A 9969-nucleotide genomic window follows, 5' to 3' on the forward strand; every position below is an offset into this window, starting at 1 on the left:
AATCACCTCTCACCGCTCCCCAGCGGCATCACCTCTTCCCCCTCCCCAGCGGCATCACCTCTTCCCCCTCCCCAGCGGCATCACCTCTCCCCCTCCCCAGCGGCATCACCTCTCCCCCTCCCCGCTCCAAATCACCTCTCCCCCTCCCCAGCGGCATCACCTCTCCCCCCTCACCGCTCCAAATCACCTCTCCAAATCACCTCTCCCCGCTCCAAATCACCTCTCCCCGCTCCAAATCACCTCTCCCCCCTCCCCACTCCAAATCACCTCGCTTCCCGCAGCTGCCACGCGGCGCGTAAGATGGCGGACCCCCTTCCTCCCTCGCGGCGCCGAGTCAGATGGTGGCGGCGCCCGGAAGTACAGGTAGGTGTCGCTCCCCACCTCCGGCGCCAAACGGAACTGAGAAAGGGCGCATCAACTGAGGTGTGTGTGTGTGTGTGTGTGTGTGTGTGTGTGTCACTGTCCACTGCCCCCCCCCTCCTATCCACTGCCCCCCCCTCCTATCCACTGCGCCCCCCTCCTGTCCACTGCGTCCCCCCTCCTGTCCACTGCGTCCCCCCTCCTGTCCCCCCTCCTGTCCACTGCGTCCCCCCTCCTGTCCACTGCCCCCCCCCCCTCCTGTCCACTGCCCCCCCCCCCCTCCTGTCCACTGCCCCCCCCCCCCTCCTGTCCACTGCCCCCCCCCCCTCCTGTCCACTGCCCCCCCCCTCCTGTCCACTGCCCCCCCCCCCTCCTGTCCACTGCCCCCCCCCCCTCCTGTCCACGGCCCCCCCCCCTCCTGTCCACTGCCCCCCCCCCCTCCTGTCCACTGCCCCCCCCCCTCCTGTCCACTGCCCCCCCCCCCTCCTGTCCACTGCCCCCCCCTCCTGTCCACTGCCCCCCCCTCCTGTCCACTGCCCCCCCTCCTGTCCACTGCCCCCCCCCTCCTGTCCACTGCCCCCCCCCTCCTGTCCACTGCCCCCCCCTCCTGTCCACTGCCCCCCCCCCTCCTGTCCACTGCCCCCCCCCCTCCTGTCCACTGCCCCCCCCTCCTGTCCACTGCCCCCCCCCCTCCTGTCCACTGCCCCCCCCCTCCTGTCCACTGCCCCCCCCTCCTGTCCACTGCCCCCCCCCTCCTGTCCACTGCCCCCCCCCTCCTGTCCACTGCCCCCCCCCTCCTGTCCACTGCCCCCCCCCTCCTGTCCACTGCCCCCCCCTCCTGTCCACTGCCCCCCCCCTCCTGTCCACTGCAGGAAATGCAGGGGGAGGAATCCATGCCTTTGACGCCCCCCCCCCCCTCCCTTTGACGCCCCCCCCCTCCCTTTGACGCCCCCCCCCTCCCTTTGACGCCCCCCCCCTCCCTTTGACGCCCCCCCCCTCCCTTTGACGCCCCCCCCCTCCCTTTGACGCCCCCCCCCTCCCTTTGACGCGCCCCCCCCTCCCTTTGACGCCCCCCCCTCCCTTTGACGCCCCCCCCCTCCCTTTGACGCCCCCCCCCCTCCCTTTGACGCCCCCCCCCTCCCTTTGACGCCCCCCCCCTCCCTTTGACGCCCCCCCCCTCCCTTTGACGCCCCCCCCCTCCCTTTGACGCCCCCCCCCTCCCTTTGATGCCCCCCCCTCCCTTTGACGACGCCCCCCCCCCTCCCTTTGATGCCCCCCCCTCCCTTTGACGCCCCCCCCCCCCTCCCTTTGACGCCCCCCCCTGCCTTTGACGCCCCCCGCGCACACACTGACTGACTGCCGCACGCACGCGCACACTGACTGACGCGCACACAAACCCTGACTGACGCACACGCACACACTGACTGAGGCACACACTGACTGTGTGTGCGTCAGTCAGTCTGTGTGTGTTTGTGTTTCTGCCTCAGACTCACTGACGCGCGAGCAAACACACAGTCACTGACGCACACACGCTACATGAAGCTATAAAGGAGGGAGGGAGGGGGGGGGACTGGATTGATGTGAATGGGGGGACAAACAGAGAGAGGGGGGAGGAGAGAGAGGAACGGGAACATTACATCCCGGGCAACGCCGGGTCTCTCAGCTAGTTAGTTATATTAGCTATAACTTTTACAATCTAGCGGATCTATACCTGGTTTGTGTATTACTGTGATAGACACTTGGAGCATCCGTTCCGGGAATGAGGCCCCCGCTAAGACTGCATTAAACATCTGGAGCAAACAGGGGGCCAGATGTTTAAGGAATTTCTTATATTAGAGGCCTGAAAAGCCACCTGGACCCGAATCCTTTGACGGCTTCAGCTCCTCAATGACCTGTGTTAATTCCTCAATTGTAGAATCTGCACCTAGGTACTCTCTGTCCAACCTATTCAGTTTTGGCAGGCCCGAGCTCGTCAGGAACTCCCTCAGAGCCATTTTTGTCATTCCATTATGTGCCACTTTTTCTCCACTGTATAGGTCCTCGTAGAACAAGCATGTCAAACTCGCGGCCCGCGGGCACATGCGGCCAACAACTTTGTGTGTGAGTGGGGGGGGGAGGGAGAGTGTGTGTGTGGGGGGGGGGAGGGAGAGTGTGTGGGGGGGGGGAGGGAGAGTGTGTGTGTGGGGAGGAGGGAGAGTGAGTGTGTGTGGGGGGGATAGTGTGTGGGGGGGGAGAGCGTGTGTGTGTGGGGGGGGAGTGTGTGGGGGGGAGTGTGCAGGGGGGAGTGTGTGTGTGTGGGGGTAGAGTCTGTGTGTGGGGGGGGGAAGTTGTGTGTGGGGGGGGAGAGTGTGTGTGTGGGGGGGAGAGTGTGTTTGTATGGGGGGGGGAGAGTGTGTGTGTGGAGGGGGGAGAGTGTGTGTGTGGGGGGGAGGGAAAGTGTGTGTGTGTGTGGGGGGGGGAGAGTGTGTGGGGGGGGGGGGGGAGTGTGTGTGTGGGGGAGTGTGTGTGGGGGGGAGTGTGTGTGTGGGGGGGGGGGGAGTGTGTGGGGGGGGAGAATGTGTGTGGGGGAGAATGTGTGTGGGGGAGAGTGTGTGGGGGGGAGAGTGTATGTGTGTGGGGGGAGGGGGGAGATTATGTGTGTGGGGGGGGATGGAGAGTGAATGTGTGTGTGGGGGGAGGGAGAATGTGTGTGTGGGGGGGGGAGAGAGTGTGTGGGGGGGGAGAGAGTGTGTGGGGGGGGAGAGAGTGTGTGGGGGGAGAGTGTGTGTGTGGGGGAGAGTGTGTGTGCGGGGGGAGAGTGTGTGTGCGGGGGGAGAGTGTGTGTCAGGGGGAGAGTGTGTGTGGGGGGGGGAGAGTGTGTGTGTGGGGGGGAAGAGTGTGTGTGGGGGGGAAGAGTGTGTGTGTGTGGGGGGGGGAGAGTGTGTGTGGGGGAGGAGAGAGTGTGTGTGGGGAGGAGAGTGTGTGTGGGGGGGGGGAGAGGGTGTGGGGGGGGGGACAGGGTGTGGGGAGGGGAGAGTGTGTGTGTGGGGGAGAGTGTGTGTATGGGTGGAGAGTGTGTGTGTGGGGGAGAGTGTGTGTGCGGGGGGAGAGTGTGTGTCAGGGGGAGAGTGTGTGTGGGGGGGGGGAGAGTGTGTGTGTGGGGGGGAAGAGTGTGTGTGGGGGGGAAGAGTGTGTGTGTGTGGGGGGGGGAGAGTGTGTGTGGGGAGGAGAGAGTGTGTGTGGGGAGGAGAGTGTGTGTGGGGGGGGGAGAGAGGGTGTGGGGGGGGGACAGGGTGTGGGGAGGGGGAGAGTGTGTGTGGGGGAGAGTGTGTGTATGGGTGGAGAGTGTGTGTGTGGGGGGGAGAGTGTGTGTGTGGGGGGGAGAGTGTGTGTGTGGGGGGGGGTGGAGAGTGTGTGGGGGGGGGGAGAGTGTGTGTGGGGGGGTGTGGGGAGTGTGTGTGGGGGGGGGGGAAGAGTGTGTGTGTGGGGGGGGAGGAGAGAGTGTGTGTGTGTTGGGGGGTGTGTATCTGTGGCTGTGTGTATCAGTGGCTGTGTGTGTCTGTGCAGGCCAGCAGTGACTGTGTGGGTGTCTGTGTGTGGTCATTGTCTTTGTTGGTCTGTCTGTGTTGGTGTCTGTAGGTCTGTGTGAGTGTCTGTAGGTCAGTGGCTGTGTGCGTCTGTGCAGGTCAGAGAGAGAATGGGGGAGGGGGGGAGAGAATGGAGGGGGGGGGGAGAGGGAGATGGGTGGGGGGAGAGAGAATAAAGGGGATTGAGCGAAATGGGGGTGGGGAGGGAAGGGAGAGAGAATAGGGGGATGCGGCCCACAATGAATATTTTTGCGTCCCAGCCAATGTGTCCCGGTTACGGCGGCGGTGAGGAGGATGCGGCTGCTGGTAAGTATTCTCTGTGTGAGTGAATGCTGCCGGGGGATTGGATGAAGAGCTGCATGGGTTTGAATGAAGGAGGCGGGGCTTAGAATGCCGGCCGGGATGAAGGGGATTGGGTCGCAAGCAGGTCTGAGGAAGCCGGGGGCGGGGCTTCCGCTTTGTGCAGAGCAGACGGTGAGTGTGTGTGTCTGCCTTCCCGCTCCTGGCTCCTCTGCCTGCTGCGCGGTTTCCCCGCCGGGCTGGCAGCCACAGGGACTATTCTGGAGGCCAGGGTCATGTGTAGATGATTAGCCCAGATAGGTTCAACTTGGCTCTCTTTCCAAAACGCAACAAGTCCTGTATATTTTCTTCACTTTATTTTAGGGAAAGTGGCAACAAAGACAGGCACTTGTGGAAGAGATATTTGTGATGGGATAAAGTTTCTCTGTGGGTGATTTGTAGTAAGGGCAGGTGAAAAGGGTAATCCTGCCACTAGAGCAGTTACAGAAGGTACTCACTCAGCCAGTGATAATGGTGGAAAGGAAGTCCCCAATGTATTCTGGGTAGCAAGATAGCCTGGGGACAGACCATCTGTAGGCAGAGCAGAGGGGGAGAAAGCAGACTAGCCCATTTGGGAGAAAGGCTGGGGTTGCTATAGCAACTCACTGAAATGTCTAAGGAAACCACAACATGTAGCAATAATGTTGCATTTCTAATACAGCAAGCTGCTGGGACAGGGGAAAATGACAGGCAACTGAACAAGGGAGAAATGAACCCATAAACTAAAGGAGAGACAGAGGAATATGGAATCTATTTCCAGGACACTCCCCGTCTGGTATCTGGAGATACCACTATATTCTAGGTATATGTGGAACATATGTGCAATATCATAACATAACAATGCAAAGTTCATGTCCACATAACGATGGGATACCGGCTGGTACCACCAGCTTGAAGTCCTCTACCATCTCGGTAAGGTAGGTAGGTGGATGCACAGCTCTAGGTTAGCTTGATGCACCACAATGTCTCTCAGAGTTCACAGAACTGGTAGTCAGTTCTTCCTTGTTATAGTCCGATTAAGGCATTAGGAGGATAATCTCTGTGATGGGTCTTATCTCCGTATCCTTCTCGGGATCCACGAGTTCAAAGTCGCCAACTGGGGTTGGTGGCGTTTCCGCGGGCTGCGCAAGAGACGTTGGTCCTGTGAGCCACGACGTGTTCTGCAGTTGTGATGCGGGTACTGATCTGTGGGCACGTGGTGCCATTGTTCTGTTTGGGTTGACTTCCTGATTCTTTCTACACGGTTGGCCACGTATATGTAGAATCTTCTTTTCTTGTTGTATATGTAGCCCAGTACCACCCTGCTATCTGTGTAGAATCTGATGGCATCTGGTTTGCTGTCCATCTCGTTCTCGAGGAGCTCCGCCAGTTCTACCGGTAACACTGCACCACATAGCTCGAGTCTGGGTATAGTATGGTCGGGTTGTGGCGCCAGCTTAGCCTTGCCAAGGATGAACCTGATGTGGTAACTTCCACCCACGTCCGTGGTTTTTAGGTAGGTCACCGCTGCTATAGCCTTTGTGGAGGCATCTGAGAATACGCAAAGCTGTGTGCGGGGGGTGAGAGATATAGGTGAGTAGGGTTAGGGTTAGGGTTAGGGTTATAGGGGAATACGAAAATTTAGGTATGTGACTCATTTGGGTACTAACCAATCAGAGAAGAGTTAGGGTTAGGGTTCAAAGTTAGGGTTAGGGTTATAGGGGAATACGAAAATTTAGGTATGTGACTCATTTGGGTACTAACCAATCAGAGAAGAGTTAGGGTTGAAAGTTAGGGTTGAAAGTTAGGGTTGAAAGTTAGGGTTATTTTTCTATTTTTGTTTGGCCCAGGGTTATAGGGGAATACGAAAATTTAGGTATGTGACTCATTTGGGTACTAACCAATCAGAGAAGAGTTAGGGTTGAAAGTTAGGGGTTGAAAGTTAGGGTTGAAAGTTAGGGTTGAAAGTTAGGGTTATTTTTCTATTTTTGTTTGGCCCAGGGTTATAGGGGAATACGAAAATTTAGGTATGTGACTCATTTGGGTACTAACCAATCAGAGAAGAGTTAGGGTTGAAAGTTAGGGTTGAAAGTTAGGGTTGAAAGTTAGGGTTGAAAGTTAGGATTATTTTTCTATTTTTGTTTGGCCCAGGGTTATAGGGGAATACGAAAATTTAGGTATGTGACTCATTTGGGTACTAACCAATCAGAGAAGGGTTAGGGTTCAAAGTTAGGGTTGACCCTTATGATTATTTTTGTATTTGTGTTTGGTTAAAAAAGAATAGAACATTTTTAGTTATGTGACTCATTTAGTCACACTTGACCAATGAGAGTTAAGTTCTGAATAATTTAGGGAGGGTGTGGTTTGGGGTTGAAAGTGTGGTAAGAAAAAGTGTAAGTGGGTAAGCAGGTGAGGGAGGTTGTGGGTAGGTGGGTGAGGGAGGTTTAGGGATGTATGGTGGGTGTGGGTAAGGGAGGTTGAAGGTTTGTGAGGGAAGGTGGATGATGAAGAGAGTGGGTAGGTGGTGTTGTAGGTGGATTAGGGAGGGTGAGTAAATGTGTTTGGGAGGGTGAGGATGAAGGTGAGTGAAAAAAGTGTGGGTCAGTTAAGGTATGGGTGAGTGGGCAAGGGTGAGGCTGGGTATGGGTGTGCAGGTAAGGGTGGTGAAGGTGAATTTTAATATGGATGATGGAGGGTAGAAGGTGGGTGAGGGAGGTTGGGTGAAGGAGGGTTTGGGAAGGTGATGTTGAAGGTGGGTGAGGGGATGGTTAATATGGGTATAGGAGGCTTTGTAGGTAAGGTTGAGGCCAGTAAGGTAGAGTAAACGTGGGTGAGGGAGGGTGAGGATTAAGGTGGAAGAGGGAGGGTGTGTTTAGGTGGGGTTAAAGGTTGGTGAATGTAGGTGAGGTAGGTTGAAAGTGGATGAGTGAAGGTGTGGGTGAGTGAAGGTGTTGGTGAATGGGCAATGGTGGGTGGGTGAAGGTGGATGAGGTGGTGGGTTATAGTGAACATGGGTCAAGGAGGGTAAGAGCAGGTGAGGGAGGGCATGGAATCAGTCTGTGAGCCTGCCCTTTCTATTTTGTTGTATATATTCTATTCCCTATCCAATTGACATGTTGCATTTATATGCAGTTAGTCATTCAAAAATTTGAAAACTCTTGCATTCGTTGCATGTTAGCGAGAGGCACCCTTAGAGGTAAAGAGCTAGCTTTTACCTCACTACTAAGTACTTGGACATTGAGGACTAGATCCGTTTTGTACAGAGCGGAGCTTCTCCTCTGCCGTATGCTAGGAGTGAAGAAGCACTACTGTCTATCGTCCGTAAAGGGGTATGCTTTCTTCCCCCAATTTACAGTCGAGCTAGCGCTGCAGATGGGACAGTAGCGAAGAGTTCACTGCCTGACTCTAAAAGGGCACACTCGTGTAAAGGGAGAGAAATCAACTCAAAGCTTTATATCCTGAGAGATAAAAGCAATGCATTGTGTAGGTGTACTCACTTACCTCAACTACTTACCTCTTTGTTTGTATGTCCTTTGTGAACAGCATCTTGATAGACGAACTTACCTATTTTCATACTGCAAATAAATTTTACCCAAGATAAGTGAAAAAATATAATGCAATCCCCTTTAGAGCAATGCAGTTGAGGACCCTCTTTCACTGATGGACTAAATAAACAATGCTTAGACTGAGTGAGAGAGGGGTTTGTGAGAGAGAGGGGAGAGTGGTAGTCCTTGAGAGAGAGAGAGAAAGAAAGGACATTTGTGAGAGTAAAATACAGGTGATTTAGAAGGAGCAGGGATGCTAGTCAGGAGAGTAATAGAGAGCAGGGAGAGAAAGAGACGGTGTGAGAAAGAAAGAGAGAGAGAGAAGTGGAAGAAAGAAATGTGTGTGAGAGCAAGAGACGGGTTGAAATGAAAGAGATAGAGTGGCAGTAAGAGAGAAAAAATTTGAGAGAAGGGAGAGGGAGAGAGAAGGGAGAGGGAGAGAGAAGGGAGTGACAAGTGTGAGAGGAGGGACAGAGAAGGGAGAGGGAGAGAGAAGGGAGAGGGAGAGAAAAGGAAAAGGGAGAGAAAAGGAAAAGGGAGAGAAAAGGAAAAGGGAGAGAAAAGGAAAAGGGAGAGAAAAGCAAAAGGGAGAGAAAAGGGAGAGAAAAGGGAGAGAAAGGGGAGAGAAAAGGGAGAGAAAAGGAGAGGGAGATAGAAGGAAAAGGGAGAGAAAAGGAAGAGGGAGAGAGAATGGAGAGACAAGGGAGAGGGAGAGACAAGGAAAGGGAGAGAGAAGGGATAGGGGAGAGAGAAGGGAGAGGGAGAGAGATGGGAGTGACAAGGGAGAGAGGAGGGAGAGCGAAGGAAGAGGGAGAGAGAAAAGGAGGAGAGAGAGAGAAGGGAGAGAAAGAGAGTGATGAGGGAGTGACAAGGAAAAGGGAGAGAGAAGGGAGAGGGAGAGAGGAGGGAGAGAGGAGAGAGAAAAGGGAGAGAGAGAGAAGGGAGAGGGAGAGACAGAGAGAAGGAAGAGGGTGAGAGAGAAGGGAAAGGGAGAGAGAGAGAAGGGAGAGGGAGAGAGAGAGGTAGAGGGAATGACGAGGGAGTTATAAGGGAGAGAAGGGAGGGGGAGAGAGAGAGAGAAGGGAGTGGAGAGAGAGAGAAGGGAGAGGGAGAGCGAAGGAAAGGGGAGGCAAGGAAAAGGGAGAGAATGGAGATAAGGAAAAGGGAGAGAGCATGGAAAGGGAGAGAGAAGTAAGAGGGAGAGAGAAGGAAGAGGGAGAGAGAAGGGATAGGGAGAGAGAAGGCAGAGAGAAGGCAGAGGCATAGAGAAGGGAGTGAGAAAAGGGAGAGAGAAAGAAAAGGGAGAGAGAAGGGAAAAGGAGAGAGAAGGAAAAGGGAGAGAGAAGGAAAGGGAGAGAGAAGGAAAGGGAGAGAGAATGGAGAGACAAGGGAGAGGTAGAAACAAGGGAGAGGAAGCGACAAGGAAAGGGAGAGAGAAGGGATAGGGAGAGAGAAGGGAAAGGGAGAGAGAAGGGGGTGACAAGGGAGAGAGGAGGGAGAGAGAAGGGAGAGGGAGAGAGAAGGAAAAGGGAGGGGAAAGGAAAAGGGAGAGAGAATGGAAAGGGAGAGAGAAGGAAGAGGGAGGGAGAAGGAAGATGGAGAGAGAAGGAAGATGGAGAGAGAAGGAAGATGGAGAGAGAAGGAAGAGGGAGAGAGAAGGAAGAGGGAAAGAGAAGGAAGAGGGAGAGAGAATGAAGAGGGAGAGAGAAGGAAGAGGGAGAGAGAATGGAGAGACAAGGGAGAGGTAGAAACAAGGGAGAGGGAGCGACAAGGGATAGGGAGAGAGAAGGAAGAGGGAGAGAGAGAAGGGATATGGAGAGAGAGAAGGGAGATGGAGAAGAAGGAAGATGGAGAAGAAGGAAGATGGAGAAGGGAGAGAGAGAGAGAGAGAGAGAGAGAGAGAGAGAGAGAGAGAGAGAGAGAGAGAGAGAGAGAGAGAGAGAGAGAGAGAGAGAGAGAGAGAGAGAGAGAGAGAGAGAGAGAGAGAGAGAGAGAGATGAGGGAGTGACAAGGAAAATGGAGAGAGAAGGGAGAGTGAGAGAGAAGGGAGAGGGAGAGAGGAGAGAGAAGGGAGAGAGAGAAGAGAGAGGGAGAGACAGAGAGAAGGAAGAGGGTGAGAGAGAAAGGAATGGTTGAGAGAGAGTAGGGAGAGGGAGAGGGAATGACGAGGGAGTTATAAG

Source organism: Ascaphus truei, unplaced genomic scaffold (assembly GCF_040206685.1).
Source record: "Ascaphus truei isolate aAscTru1 unplaced genomic scaffold, aAscTru1.hap1 HAP1_SCAFFOLD_1622, whole genome shotgun sequence".
NCBI classification, from domain to species: domain Eukaryota; kingdom Metazoa; phylum Chordata; class Amphibia; order Anura; family Ascaphidae; genus Ascaphus; species Ascaphus truei.